General features: G+C 44.8%; 1 protein-coding gene across 2 annotated transcripts in view; it reads left to right on the top strand.

Annotated features, from left to right (window-relative positions):
- Positions 1–507: 507 nt before the first annotated feature.
- Positions 508–6,685, top strand: part of KCNB2 (potassium voltage-gated channel subfamily B member 2) — a 438,993-nt gene continuing 432,815 nt past the window's right edge. The window contains exons 1-2 of one of the 2 annotated variants that reach the window (XM_055124226.1): positions 508–640; positions 1,212–1,473. The gene's annotated coding sequence lies outside the window, so the exon portion shown is untranslated. Of the gene's footprint in view, positions 641–916; positions 1,474–6,685 lie in introns of those variants that run through there. The other variant, XM_055124225.1, reaches the window with a different exon arrangement.

Here is a 6,685-nt window from a genome sequence, read left to right as displayed (position 1 = left end):
AAGGATCACTCCTTGCGGTGCTCAGGTACCACATAGGTCAAACCCTGGTTGGTTCCGTGCAGGTAAGAGCCTTACCTGCTGCACTAACTTCTCGGCCCCAGTGAGATATGTTTGCAATGAAATGCACACTGACCCATCTTCAAGAACCACCATTCTTGGTCCCAGGAAGAAAGTCTGAAGGGAATCCAGCTTTACATCCACTGTCATGTCTACATCCTGTTTAAGCAGAAAGCATCCCTAAGCTACTTCTTTCCGTGCAGGCAGCATCGCCGGGCGAGCCCGCGACCTGGCGCCAATGCATCGCTCTCAGTCCGGGGGGGTGGGGGGATGTTGGCACTGAGTGTCCCTGGAGGCCTCGCCCGGGAGGAAGTTCCTTCCCCTAGTTGTCGGAGTGCCTGGGGAGCGGCCAGGGCAGGCCGGCGCGAGTGCGAACAGCGCCCCCGTGGGAAGCGGGAGCCACGGCTGCCCGCTACCCGGCGTTTCCCGGCCGGCCGGGAGAGCGCGATTTCGGGGGGCTCCCGGGCAGGCCGGCGAGCGGCAAGTGGCGCCCCGCGCGCGCGCGCGCGCCGAGTTCTCCCCGCGCGCTCCGTCCGGGGTCGCGCGGGGCGGGGGAGCCGGGGAATCCCGCGCGGCCGAGCAGGTGGGCGCGGAGCGGGCGGGCGGCGGAAGGTGCCCGGGGAAGTGTGCAGGGTGGGGTGTGTGTGGGGGGGTGGGCGGCGCCAGGCGCTGCCCCCCCGCGGCTCGCGCGCGCCTCCGGGCCGAGCCCGGCCCCCCGCCGCTGCCCACCGCGGGAGCCCGAGCGCCGGCGAGGCGGAGGCGGCGCCGGGAGGAGGCGGAGCGCGGCTCGGGTGGGGGGGCGGGGGGGCGGCGGGCGGGTGTGCCCCCGAGCCGCCGGCCTCTCCCTGCCGCCGACACACACCCACCCCGCGCCCGCCGCCCTCCGCGCCGCCGCCGCGGCCGAGCCCGCTGCAACTCCCCGGCGCGCGCGGCGCCTCCACCCCCCCCACGCCCAGCTCGCAGCCCCGCTGCAATCTTTTATTTATTTATTTATTTATTTATTTATTTTTTCCTCTCTCTCTTTTCTCCCCTCCTTCCCTTTCAACCCTCTGACGGTCTGGGCGACGGCGGCGGGAGCGGCCGGGGGATGGGATCCTCGTGGGGAAGGGCTTGAAGATCCACGAAGATTATTGTTCTTTTTTTTTTTTTTAAAGGATGCCTCAGCTCCCTCCCGCCGCCTCGCCTCGGCGCCTTCGTACTAGAGCCCGTGCGGCAGAGTCAGGGATGTAAAGACAGGGGGAGCAGCCGCCCGGAGCTCCAGCCCGCCGGGGAGACCCTCCTCCCGCTGGAGGGGAGGGGGATTTCCAGCGACACATCATTGGCGAAGGGGATCGGCGCGGGGAGCGCAGCCCCGGAGGGAGCGGGGGAATCCCACAGCCCGTGGTGGTGCCCGCGCCCGGGGTCGGTGGGAGCTCGGTAAGTGGCGGGGGCGCGGGCCCGCTCCCCGGCAGGGTCTCCCTCTCCCAGGGAAGCGTCGCGGGCAGCCTGAGCCGCGCTAGAGTCGAGTTGCCGAAGGCGTTGGGAAAAAACTGCCATCTGGCGCCGAGTGGACTTACACACAAAGCTGACTTAGCTGGAGAGGGTTATTCCTGTAAGGCTCCTTCCCCGCGGGGAAGGCACTTAAGTGGGAGCCCCTGAAACGCTCCGAGCAGCCAGCCTGGGAAGGGTTTGGGGCGCGTTATTTCTAGGAGAGGAGCCCCGGGTGCTCTCCGTTCGTTCCTTGGCAAATGCCACACTCACGGGCACACACTTGTGGGACCGGGGTGGCAGAGTGCGAGATCTCTGACACGGGGATCGCCCTCAAAACCCAGAGGCATGCTTGCATTGTATTCCTCAAACGGTGCGCGGTCCTGTGTGCGGCCGCACCGGCTCCGGTGAGGGAGAGCAGGGTCCCCAAGGGAAGAGCCGCTCGGCTGTTTCCAGCACGCTCTGCGAGGAGACTTGGGAATACAGTTTCCCTGAATGGCACCAAAAGACACAGACCATTTGCCTCATCATTTGCTTCCTGTGTTTAATGACCATTTTCGAAATAATATGCTGCCTTCCATTTTTTTTGAATCACGAACACTTTTGTGTATCCATTCATAAAATAGTCGCTGTGCAATATGCACAAACATCATTTATCACTGCAAAGTGTTAGAATAATAGAAGGCTGCACTGAAAAGAAAAGTAAGGATGTTCTAATGAACACCAGGTTGATTTCATGCAGGTTCAGCATTCCTGCTAATCAAGTTATGCAATAACGTCAATATTTAAATAGCTGTTCACAATTCTGGGTTTTGCATTGATGGACTTTTGAATTTTGGGGAGAGGGGATTTATTTAGTCGTTTTTTTATTTAACTCAATCCAACGGAAAACTACTTCTTTTTATGCAGTTATTTTCCAACGTGTAGTGTTATGTGGTTTATTTATCAATAAATATCAATCGAAGTGTTACATTTCGTAGGTTAAGAGAAGGATCAATTCCAGCAAAAGTCTCATCAGTACTAAGTAACTTGCAGGAATGATCCTGGAAAAGAGGATAAATATAGATACGTATATATGTTTATGTGTATGTAAAATATATTAAAAAATGCATATATATGCATGTAGATGTGTAGGTGTATATCTAAAGTTTTGCTATCTCTTTTAAAGGTGTGTGTGTGTGTGTGCGTGTGTGTATCTGTGTTTGTGCATGTAAGTCAGTAAATACGGAGTTGTCCAAAGCTAACTTGTAATACATGAAAAGGATCCATAGATATCTTGCCTGGAGTGTTCTTGGTTCTATAGCAAGGCAGTTCAGTAGTTTTGGACATTAGGCATGATTATCATCGGTATTTAATAGCTGTTAGAGATAATGTTTTCCAGTGGAGAACACGAATAAGTGACTTCTTGTGGGTCTGCATAGATATCCAGTAAATATTAAGGGCCCAGTATGTAAATAACTTTTCCTTCCTCAACCTGGGAATATCTTCTCCACTTAAAAGAGTTAATATGCTTGCACAAAGTAAATATGGTCCACCCCCCGCCGCCATTCCACTGGCAGATTGTTTATCATGAATAGAATTCTGTTTAATGTACTCTTTTTTTCCTTTTCTGGCACTACTCAGACTCTTGGAGAAAGGAGTGAATCATTTGGCAGTACCCTTTGCTTTCTTCCTTTTCTTTAACCTTCACCTTTCTCTCCCTATGTTATTGACCCCAAATTTCCTGCAAACACAAGCACATCAATCTCTCCGGAAAATAACTCTATTGTCCCCCAAATCTCCGGCACACACAGCACACATACCCACTCTAGAAAATAACTCCAATGACCTCCACTCTGAAGATGATAACCCCTCACTTTTCTTTTTCTGTTGTCTATTTTCTAAGTAGAATCAATCCATGCAGTGCTTGAAACTATTTCCAACCTTACTTTTCTCCGAATCCTACAGTTTTACTTTCCAAGCTTTCTTGTGAACTGAATACAGACAGAAAGAGGATTAGTGACACTATCACTTTATCCAGTCTTTTTCTCTTTGATTTTTTTTAAAGTTTCCTTGTTGATGACCAAACGTGAAGATGAACTTGTGCTTCTAAGTTTCAATATTTAACAAAAGTGAGGTTTGGAAAATGAAATTGTATGATGCATATTCAATCATATTTCTTGGCCGCTAAAAAGTATATCAGTCTAGGGTTTCTGCATCCCTGACTGTATGTTAGTGGAAAAGCTTCATTTAATGTTTTTTAAAAAACACTGGATCAAATCTGATATCTTAAATAGCATTCAAGAAGCACTGTATATGCATATGGAATACATAGACCAGATTCCTAGTAATATTTAGGAAGCCTACAAAATTATTCCTTTCTGACCTAAGATGTTGTTTTTATTTCTTCATAAACTTTAAGAAAAAATTATTGAAAATTTTTTCCCTAAAGCACAAGCTTAAAGTTGGTAGGTTAGTTTCTCATATACTTTAAGGTAAATGTATAAAAGAAGATATTGTACTTACTTTTAAATATAATATTATTTGAGGTTTGCTTATATTTGTCAAGTGGGTTTCACATAAAATTATGATGCCTAGTGTTTCCAGAAGATTTCATGGGAATAAGTTGCACACATTTATTGAGTTAATGTTAGTGATTTTTCTAAAATTCAGTGTTTTTTCACGGTATGAGTTTATTGCCTTTTTAATCCCAAAGTGATGAACTTTACAAAGCAACACAGTCTTACAGTTTTTAGTCCTATACTGTGTGTATCTTTGTCCCGGAACTGTGGAGCCCAATTTTGTTCACTGCTTTTTTCCTCATTGTGCCTTTTAACTGTGAAGTCCATCAACTCTACTGAAAACACAGGCTGGCAGGAAGAAGTTTAAATGTGTGAGACCAGCACCTCGTTGATTTGTGCAAGCAAACCCTATTGTATCATCTTGCAGGAGAAAGTGCTTATTCCTGTAGGTGCTGCCTATACTCTAATTTAATGTCATATGACTACTCACTAGCTCATTCATTAATTCATTTATTACCCATTAAGTTTGTATTAGGACAAGAGTGTTTGATTATAATGTAATAAATGCAAAAGTAGAAAACCTAGTTCCTACCCTTTAAGGACTTTGTATAGAGAATTAAATTTGAATAAATTATTGAAGAATCATTCGTAGTCGAAAATCAAAGATCCCATGTGAGAAGAAATGCATTTAACACTGTCATACTTTGTAAATTAATTTAAGCAGACTCATGAAGAGAATCATGAAAATGTATCACAGTCTGTGCATTGAGGAATTAAATAGCAGTGATAATAATGCAGTAAAATCTTACCTTTTTAAAGTTTTATTTTTTATGAAAAACTTTTTTGGGGGTTTGCAGCCACTCCTTGTAGTGCTTGGGGGACAATATGTTTCTGGGGATCAAGCACGGACCCCTGAGTATGAAGCATGTACTCTAGCCCTTTGAGCCACGTTGTAACTCCAAAATGTTGACTTAAAAAACAAATGAAGTTAAATATTATTATAACTTCTGCCTATATTATTATTTTATATGAGCAACACATTTATTATAATTATTATTTATTAGTGTTGTGAGCACTTTAGCCAGACACTTGTTTTAAATGTTTTATAAATGTTAACTATTTTGATTCTCATAGCTACCTGAAGAAATCATTATCAGTAATTCTTTTTTATTAAATAGCACTGTCTCACTGTTGTCCCGTTGTTCATCGATTTGCTCGAGTGGGCACCAGTAACTTCTCCATTGTGAGACTTGTTACTGTTTTTGGCATATCGAATATGCCACCACGAGTAGCTTGCCAGGTTTTGCCATGCGGGCAGGATATTCTCGGTAGCTTGCTGGACTCTCGGAGAGGGACGGAGGAATCAAACCCGGGTTGGCCATGTGCAAGGCAGCCGCCCATAGAGATGAAAATTAAAGATAGCTACATTTCTTGTCTGAAGTCACATAGGAAGTAAATGGTACACTCAAGGTTAAACTGAGGTATTCTGGATTAAAGCAAATGCCTCAATAAACTGAATTATTAGTAATTATGATTTTATAATTTAATAATTACATGTAAATCATTAATAATATAATTATACTTAGAATAAGTATTATAATTTAATACTTCCATTAATAATTGAAGTATTAAGAAGTTTGATCCCTGGTGGTAATTGCAGCTTCTGCATTTATTTGGAGCTGTGTCTTCTCATGAAAAGCAATATAGGTATTAGAGGGAATCCTAGCAAAGACTCAAAGTATAAAAGTAGGAACTGATTTTCAAGTAGGAAGGAGATAGTTTGGGCACAGAGAGAGAGAGAGAGAGAGAGAGAGAGAGAGAGAGAGAGAAGAGAGAGAGAGAGAGCACTCAATGGGTTTTGGTGCATGTTTTGGGACCACATCTGGCAGTACACAAGACTCACACCTGGCTCTGAACCCAGCGATCAGTCTTGGAGGTGCCAGGGTACCATAGAGAGTTCTGGGATAAAACCTGCGTCATTCTTATGCAAGGCAGGCACTTTATCCTCTGTACTATCTTTCTGGCCTCAGGAAGCCCAGGTTTGATCCCTGGCACTGCATCCCTGAGCACTGAGTTTGTAATACCTCTGAGCACTGCTGCAGTGACCCTAGAATAAAGAAGTCTTAGTTTTAAAAAGGTTGGTGTATTTTTATGGGAAAGCTAAGCTACTAGGAAGTACTCCTTTTATAATGAACACCAAGAATGAGGCTGGCTGAGACAGTTAATCTGACTAATCAATTTCTAAGAATGGTTTACTTTTGTTTTCAAGTTTTATAGATGTGCTGCTGAAGCAAGAGCTTGTTTTTAGTCTTTAAAAGAAATTTGTGAATGATTTTGACATAGTATAATTTTCATTATTATAATTACATATTTATGTATTAAGAGTCAATGGTTAGTTTTGCAGTATAATTTTCTCTTACCTGTGTTCCCATTTTCCTCTGTATAATGTACCCCTGATATAATAGTGGAACGCTTAGCAAGTTTGCTTTCTAGTACACTGTTTAGAATGTGTACTCATGGCAACTAGTAAAATCATGAAAACATAAGTTAATATCTTAAGTTACAGAAATTTTTATCAGGAAAAGTTAATGAAATGTTTGAAGTTAAGTTTTTAGAAAATTACTAGCCTCTCTGTCGCTGTTCATGAATAATGCCATCTA

The sequence above is a fragment of the Sorex araneus genome, chromosome 2, assembly GCF_027595985.1.
Source record: "Sorex araneus isolate mSorAra2 chromosome 2, mSorAra2.pri, whole genome shotgun sequence".
In the NCBI taxonomy this organism is placed as follows: Eukaryota; Metazoa; Chordata; class Mammalia; order Eulipotyphla; family Soricidae; genus Sorex; species Sorex araneus.
The sequence above is the reverse complement of the archived record's forward strand: the minus strand, read 5'-3'. Positions and strand labels throughout refer to the sequence as shown.